This window comes from Lathyrus oleraceus, chromosome 7, assembly GCF_024323335.1.
Source record: "Lathyrus oleraceus cultivar Zhongwan6 chromosome 7, CAAS_Psat_ZW6_1.0, whole genome shotgun sequence".
In the NCBI taxonomy this organism is placed as follows: Eukaryota; Viridiplantae; Streptophyta; class Magnoliopsida; order Fabales; family Fabaceae; genus Lathyrus; species Lathyrus oleraceus.
This window is the reverse complement of record NC_066585.1, coordinates 5620678-5628494: the sequence shown is the minus strand read 5'-3', so window position 1 is coordinate 5628494 and position 7817 is coordinate 5620678. Positions and strand designations below refer to the sequence as shown.

Below are 7817 nucleotides of genomic sequence, written 5' to 3'. Positions count from 1 at the left end.
GAATTCAAATCAATCAAACTCCAGAAGTCACGTACATTCATCAAAGCAAGTACATTAAAGATGTTCTGAAGAAGTTTGATATGTCTGAATGCAACTCTGCAAAGACTCCTATGCACCCAACTTGCATTCTGGAAAAGGAAGAGGTAAGCAACAAGGTTTGTCAGAAGCTCTATCGAGGTATGATAGGCTCTCTTCTCTATCTGACTGCTACTCGTCCTGATATTCTCTTTAGCGTCTGTCTTTGTGCCAGATTCCAATCAGATCCTAGAGAATCTCATTTAACAGCTGTTAAAAGAATTCTTAAGTATCTGAAAGGAACTCCTAACCTGGGCCTGATGTATGAGAAAACATCAGAGTATAGGCTTTCTGGTTATTGTGATGCAGATTATGCAGGAGATAGAATAGAACGAAAAAGTACTTCTGGAAATTGCCAGCTTCTGGGAAACAACTTAATCTCCTGGGCTAGCAAAAGACAGTCAACAATTGCTCTATCAACTGCAGAAGCAGAATACATCTCAGCATCACTGTGCACAACTCAGATGCTCTGGATGAAGCATCAGCTAGAAGATCTTCAGATATTTGAGAGTAACATTCCTATCCTTTGTGATAATACTGCTGCTATTTGTTTGAGTAAGAATCCTATTCTACATTCCAGAGCCAAACACATAGAAATTAAACATCATTTTATCAGAGACTATGTTCAGAAAGGAATAGTAACGCTGAAGTTCATTGATACAGAACATCAATGGGCAGATATTTTTACTAAGCCTCTAGCTGAAGATAGATTTCGTTTTATATTAGAAAATCTGAACATTAAAAATTGCCCTGAGTAAAATTTGGCTCTGAACATGTAAAATGAGAATCTGATAAAAACAAATACACTTCTGCCTCTGACTCTGATACTTCTACCAAGTAAAGAAGATATTTGAGTTAGAAATCTTCAGAAATCCTTTGGTATTCCTGAAGATCAGATACATCAACACGTGGGGAACATGCGTCTAACCCTAGAACTTCTAGACAGCTGTCAAAAGAAATCAAAGGTCAGAACGCTTGAAATCTCCTCGAGCAGTGTGCTTACTGTTGGGATTAGACATTCATTTATTAGCTATAATCATTTTTCCCCCCTAGCGTGCAAATCTTGTGTTCTGTTCCAACGCAATTAAATGTGTCGTTTTGCATGTGTTTTTACCCTTAGGTATATAAACACTTTTCTCACATTTCACACACTTATCACTCTTCACTCACTCTTAAACCCTAAACCCTCTCTCGAAGTTTTCTCTGCAACTTTCTCAGTTCTTCATCTTCTTCATCAATCTTAGTCATGAATCCTCAAGAGCAAGAAGTTTTTAACTTCTCCCAACAAATGGAAGCCGCTTCTAATCCCCAAACCTCAAACACTCAAACACCCATGGTTGTAGACGTTACCACAACCCCAGTCTACAAAGAACCTCACATTCTTGAACGTGAACAACACATAAACCTTTCAACTCCCTTTGAAGGTTTGGATGTACTGTGTGAATCACTGGTGGATTTTGAGAATTTAAGAAGAAATGGTGTTGATCTTACTGAAGATCTTCACAAGCAAGGTTGGGAAACCTACTTCAACAGATTGTATGGTCCAATCTATCCTCTTCTGGTGAAAGAGTTCTGGAGATGTGCAGATGCTGATGACCAGTTCATTGTCTCGTTTGTTCTGGGTGTGAAGATTGTCATCACTGAAGCGTCTATTGCTTCCTTGCTAAACATGGAGAAAGCTGGAGGTAAAAGGATTTACAACATTCCTCCAAGGTCCAAGCGCATCACAGAAGTCATTAACCCTACAATCTTCAAAGCAAATGTTGAAGGAAACCCATCTAAGAACAAGGAGCTTCATCAGAACCTCCGAGTTTGGCTGAAGATTATTCTGGGAACAATCCATCATCGTCCAGCCTCCAACTCTTCAGATTACATAAATGCTGATCAGAAATGCATCCTCTACTGTATTCAGAAGGGTATCCCGATCAACCTCCCTGTTCTTCTCTTCAGATATCTGAGGGATTCAGTCAGAGAAACCAGGAATAACATGAAGCCCAGATCCTACATTCCTCTGGGTAGATTGCTCTCTGACATCTTCATTGAGCATGGGCTGGTAGATGCTCTGGAGAAGACCAGATGTATGGATGATCTGGCAATTGATGTGGGAAAGCCTCTGAATGCCAAAAATCTGAGGAGTATGGGAATCATCAAAGACATCAGAGTCAAGCCCACTATGGAAGTGACCTGGGAAGCTCTGAAGGATCAGAGGAAGATGCCTCATGGCCTTGAAAGGTTCTTCAAAAATGAACCCAGAGATGCCATTGCTATCTACCTTCAGGATCGTCTGGATGAAGGCATTGATATTTCTGATTTCCGCCTTGAAGACTGTCTGGACTCTGTAGAAGATCTGGTCAGATACAAAAGAGGTCTTTCTGAGAAGAAGATAGCTGAGGAAGCAAGGAAGGCAAAGAAAGCCAGACTTGGAGAAACCTCTGGCACCAAAGCTTCAGCACCTCTGAATGTCTCTTCTGGTAAGTCTATTCCTCCTGTCTCTTCTGAATCTATAATGGCTTCCTCTAACCCTCTCTCCTCTCAACCAATATATACCACCTCTGAAATACCACCCTCAATCACCAGAACCTCTCAACCTCCACCTGTTCTAAAAATTGCTCGAAATTTCACAACAACCTCTGACCCTAATCAACTATATCACCACAGCTCCTCCTCATCCTCTGAATATGAATCACCCCCTTACCTTTCCCCTTCCTCTGACCAAGAGTTCTCTGATCATGAGTCCTCTGATCAAGAACACTCTGACCCAAACTCCCCAACAATAGCTGAAATTTATGCTAAAAATTTCGCTCCACAACCCTCAACACAATCTGAAGTAACCTCACCCCTCCAAACTTCACTTCCACCACAACAAACAACAACCTTACCATCTGAAACTCAACCATCTGATCCCTTCACCTCTAATATCACTCCACCATTTATTCCCGCTGTACCTGGACCAGACTCTGACCCTTTAGACCTAAATCCATTATATGCTTCATCTCCTAGTCTTCAACCAGACGCAGATTCTGAACTTCAAGCAGAATCTGAACCTCAACAAACTGAACCTCAACCTCTAAATCTCAGCCCTCAAAACTCTCCACCTCATTCACCTGAACCTGAACCTGAACTTACCATACCTACCCTTGAGGAGGCCATTATACAGGTTGCAGAAGCCTCAGTCCAGAAGATCAAGTCTCTGGCTAAAAACTCTGAAGTTAGTGATGATCCTAAATCTGTTAGGACACACTGGAACAGAGTCATTAGTTGGATGACCTCTGAGTCTTATAGGCTGAAGAGTATCTCTGAACAAGTCAGAAATGGCTACATCAGAGACTCTGAGGAAAGGCTCCAAGAGAGACTGGCTAGAGAAGCTGAGGCCAGAAGGTTAGAGGAAGAAAGATTGGCTAGGGAAGCTGAAGAAGAAGCTAAGAGGTTGGAAGAAGAACGCCTGGCAAAGGAAGCAGAACTTCTAAGGATTCAGGAAGCTGAAGCCAAGGCTAAGGCAGATGCAGAAGCCCAAGCTGCAGCTGAAGCTGAAGCTCAGCAAGCTCTGATTCAGGGGGAGTCTTCCTCTGCGATCCCTCTGATTCTTAACACTCTGAAGGAAATCAAGCAAGATCAGCAAGAGATCAAGAAAGATCAGAATGAGCTTCGTGCCAGGATGGACAAACAAGATGCCCTGAATGAAAACATCCAGAACATGTTTGCCATGCTGCTTCAGAGACTTCCTCAACCTCCGAACCCTTAGGCACTTAGGATTTATTTTTGTTTGTTTGCCTAAGTGTTTTTGCTTCTGTTTTTCTTTTTAGCTCTGATATTCTGTTGAATCTAATGTTTTGACTGTTGTTTGCCTTTGTGCTTTTTAATGAAGTGTTTTTCTCTTTATTATTCTTTTTATTTTTTTATGCCTTTTTGATTATGCCAAAAAGGGGGAGAAATTATTAAATAGCTCTAATGAAAATTATGTCTAAAACCTTAAGCAGTCTACAACAATTATAGAAATAGTTCTGATATAAATAGCTCTGATTAATAATAGCTCTGATTAAAAGCAGTCTGCAACAATTATAGAAATAGTTCTGATATAAATAGCTCTGATTAATAATAGCTCTGATTAAATAACTCTAACATTAAAATTAAGAAATTGCAGAAAGTTTTCAGAAACTTAATTACTTGGAAAGCTCTGGTAAGAACTTCTGAACTCCCTAGTACTAACTCAGGGGGAGCTTTTGTCTATCTGATCTAATATTTTTCATGTTTCATCTGATAATTTTATTTGTTTTGTCATCATCAAAAAGGGGGAGATTGTAAGAACAAAAAGTGTTCTACAACAGACTCCATGATTTTGATGATAACAAAGGATGAAACCAAAAATGGCACCCTAACGAAAAGTTTCTAAGTGTGCAGGGTTCTAAAGAAAGAAGAAATAAATCTGATGATGTCATCAGATGCAAAACAAGATCAGATGCAAAATCTCAAGTATCAGAAGCATCTAAAGAGGAATCTCGTTTCAAGAAGCTCTGACTCTGGACAAAACTACAAAGTATCAGAAGCATCTGAACATTAAGTAAAGTCTAGAAGCTCTGACTCTGAACTAATGCCCTCTGTAAACTCTGGAAGTTATCAGCGCCATCTGAACTTTCAAGAGATAACATCAGAAGCCAGATTTCTCCAGATACACAAAGACTCTAATCAGAATTGTTAATCATGATGAAGTAACGTTTAAGCCAAGTTAAAGCTCTGCAAATGGATTTCCTCAATTAGAAAGAGACGTTAATCTCCACTTCCAAGAGAGAAGATACTACTTGTGGTAAGTAGTCACTTCTAAGAGAAAAAGTCTACTGCAGAAGCTATTAATGGAATGGCGTAACTACATCTCATTATCCAACAGATTCAACGCTACTTCAACTCTACTTCAACTCCTATAAATAGAGAAGAAATCAACATTCAGTAAACAAGAAATCACTAGCCAAAACTATACTGAAATTATATCACGCTCAAGAAAAACATCTTTGTTCTTCAAAGATTTTCACTAAGCTTTTGCTTATCAAGTGAAAAAAATTTGTTCTTAAGTTTGTAATATTTGCTTTCTTAGAAGCACTCTAGATTACACATCTTGTATCTAATTTTTATTTGATTTCCTCAAGTGACTCTTTGTAGTCTGTAGACTTGAGAGGACTAAGAGATTTTCTTCTCTCTTAGGGGTTGTTTGTAATCTTTCAAGATTAGTGGATTAAGTCCTTGTTGAAGGCGAAATCACCTTGGCCGGGTGGACTGGAGTAGCTTTGTGTTATAAGCGAACCAGTATAAAATCATTGTGTGATTTCATTTTGCAAAAGCGCTTATTTTTCAAACAATTCAAACCCCCCCTTTCTTGTTTTTCTCACCTTCAAATTCGACTTCGTCTTTTTCCTTTCTCGTTAAGAGATAGCGCTAGAAGATGGCTTCAATCTCTTCCTTCCAACTCTGTCACCACATGGAACGAGTTGAAGAAAGTTTTTCTTGCCCGATACTTTCCGCCAAGCAAAACAGCTATGTTAAGAGCCCAGATAAACGGATTTAAACAGAAAGACAACGAGTCTCTTTTCGAAGCATGGGAAAGATACAAAGACATGATGAGACTTTGTCCACACCATGGTTTGGAAGACTGGTTACTAATTCATACATTTTATAATGGTCTCTTGTACAACACAAGGTTAACAATAGACGCCGCTGCAGGTGGTGCACTAACGAACAAACCTTATGCTGATGCTTACCAGCTTATCGAGAGCATGGCCCAAAACCACTATCAGTGGGGAACCGAACGAACAATGGTGGAAAAACCTCAAACGAAAACTGGCATGTACGAGATAAGTAACCTTGATCATGTTAATGCAAAAGTGGATGCTCTGGTCCAGAAAATTGAAAGTTTAAATGTATCACCTCCAACCGCCGTGGTTGCTATAACTCAGAATTGCGAGGTCTGTGGAATCCAAGGTCACACTCCTACGGATTGTCAACTCTTAACAGGAATCCAAGCGGAGCAAGTAAACTATGCTCAAGGAAGCCCCTACTCGCATACCTATAACTCAAATTGGAAGAACCATCCAAACTTTTCATATAAGAGTAATAACGCTTTATACGCACCCGGACAATCTTCAAATCAAGCCCCAGCTATACCTCTGGGATATCAGAAACCGAACCCATCCATGCCTAACAATAACGCCCCTAGGAAATCCAACTTGGAAATCATGATGGAAAACTTTATAACTTCCCAACAACAAACCAATAAAGATTTCTTAAACCAGAATGTACACACTGGAGAACAAATTAAACAATTAGCAAGTAAAGTAGATGCCCTGGCTACCCATAACAAAATGCTGGAAACACAAATATCACAAGTAGCTCAACAACAAGCGCCTACTGCTGCCCCAACTGGTACATTTCCTGGACAGCCCCAACCTAACCCGAGAAGCCACGCTCATGCAATTATATTAAGAAGTGGAACGGAAGTGGAAGGACCGTCTGATCCAAGGATGGAAAACCAAAACTTTCAAAAGTCAGCTGAGGAAGAAAATAGACCTAAGGAGAAGGAAGAGAGTAATAAGGAAACCATAGAAAAGAAGGAACCTTATGTACCTCCACCACCTTACAAACCGCCGATCCCTTACCCTCAAAGGCTTATTAAGACCAAAGATGCGGGCCAATTTAAAAATTTTGTTGATCTCCTTAAACAATTAAACGTTACAATCCCGTTCACCGAAGCGATTACGCAGATGCCCTCATATGCCAAATTCTTAAAAGAAATTCTTTCTAATAAAAGGAAACTTGAAGATAGCGAAACCGTTACACTCCCTGCCGAATGTAGCGCTATAATCCAAAACATGCCTCCTAAACTCAAGGATCCGGGTAGTTTCTCTATACCCTGTCACATAGGAAAATTTGTCATCGACAAAGCCTTATGCGATTTAGGAGCCGGAATTAGTGTTATGCCTTTATCCATATGTAAGAAACTGGAAATAGGAGAATTAAGACCAACCAAAATGTCTGTGTAACTAGCAGATCGTTCCATCAAATATCCTGTAGGAATTCTTGAAAACGTTCCCGTACGCATATGTCAATTCTACATTCCAACTGATTTTACAATTATGGACATTAGAGAAGATGATATTACACCCATTATACTGGGAAGACCGTTCTTAGCAACTGCCGGTGCAATCATAGACGTAAAACGAGGACGACTCACCTTCGAAGTAGGTGAAGAGAAAATTGAGTTCATTCTTTCCCAATTCTTGAAAGCACCTGCAATAGAAGATACATGTTACTTCATGGATATCATCGATGAATGCATAAAAGAAGCAGAGTTAGTAGAAGACAAATCATCCGACTATCTTGTAGAAGACAAATTTAACCAATGTTTAGCAATAACACCGGACCCTACGAAGTGTCTTAACAAACCAACCCTTGACCTGAAAACACTTCCCAAAAATCTGAGATATGAATTCCTAGACTTAGAACTTGAACGACCTGTGATAGTGAATGCAGACCTAGGAAGACTCGAAACGGAAAAACTCCTACATATTTTAAGAAAGTATCCAACCGCACTAGGTTACAACATCACCGACCTTAAAGGAATAAGTCCTTCTATTTGTATGCACCACATCATGCTAGAAGAAGACTGTAAAACCTCTAGGGAACACCAGAGGAGACTAAATCCGATCCTGAGTGAGGTAGTGAAGAAGGAAATAACCAAGTTATTAGAAGCAGGTATT

At 39.8% G+C, this 7817-nt stretch overlaps 1 pseudogene; it reads right to left on the bottom strand.

The window, feature by feature from the left end:
- Nucleotides 1-5607: 5607 nt before the first annotated feature.
- LOC127109297 (uncharacterized) lies at nucleotides 5608-5707 on the bottom strand (annotated as a pseudogene).
- Between the last annotated feature and the right edge of the window lie 2110 nt (nucleotides 5708-7817).